The following is an 834-nucleotide window of genomic DNA, read 5'->3' as shown; positions in this document are numbered from 1 at the left end:
ATTTTGAGGGACGTTACCTGCTCTTCCTCTCAACCATATATGGTTATCTGTGTCGCCTTAAATAAATAGGAATTGTGGTGTTGACGTTTACATGAACTCTGTATTTTTAACAACTATGTGTGACTGCAGCTGGGTCTGAGACACTGCTTTCATTCCTGAATATGTCAGATCCATGGAGTCAGTCCCGTTCACCACTGGACATTCGCCCAAAGCTTGAGGATATTGTTCCACGTCTTTTGTGATGAATGTGTTGATCTGAGTAACTTATTCAGGACGCTTACACTCACCTCAACAGGGACCTAAACAAACCCTTTGGACAGAGCCCCTTCTCAATCTAATCAGCGGATTGATGGCCATTTCAGTAGCTATAAAAACACCTTTGCTGTCTTGTGTAATTGTGCTAGAGGGCACTCTTGAGAAAAGAGGTATAGAGGGGAAGGAAAAAAAAGGTAGAGCGGTTGAGATAGTCATGGTTAAATGAGTTCATATATGAGTTATATTAGGAGTTTTGTTAAATCTACCTACCCCATCATTACTATCTATGATCCCTGAGGGTGACTGCTTACCCTGCTACTACTAAACACAACATGCTCCTTTCCCGCCTCTGTGAATCAACCCACTCTCAACTTCACTCAGATTCAAGCTTTATTGGCATGGAAATACCAAGGCTTTACATTGACAATGCATTGGTGACAAATTACAGACACATTTATACAGAATAAAAAACATTCAATAAAATGACACTAAGAAAGAAAAAAGTAAATCATGATTTGTTTTATAACCATGCACAGTTATTTGTTTTGTTCTACATGCATGTTCACAGCGTTGATCTTA

This window comes from Sinocyclocheilus grahami, unplaced genomic scaffold (assembly GCF_001515645.1).
Source record: "Sinocyclocheilus grahami isolate Dianchi unplaced genomic scaffold, SAMN03320097.WGS_v1.1 scaffold1171.1, whole genome shotgun sequence".
Lineage (NCBI taxonomy): Eukaryota > Metazoa > Chordata > Actinopteri > Cypriniformes > Cyprinidae > Sinocyclocheilus > Sinocyclocheilus grahami.
This window is presented reverse-complemented; position numbering follows the sequence as displayed.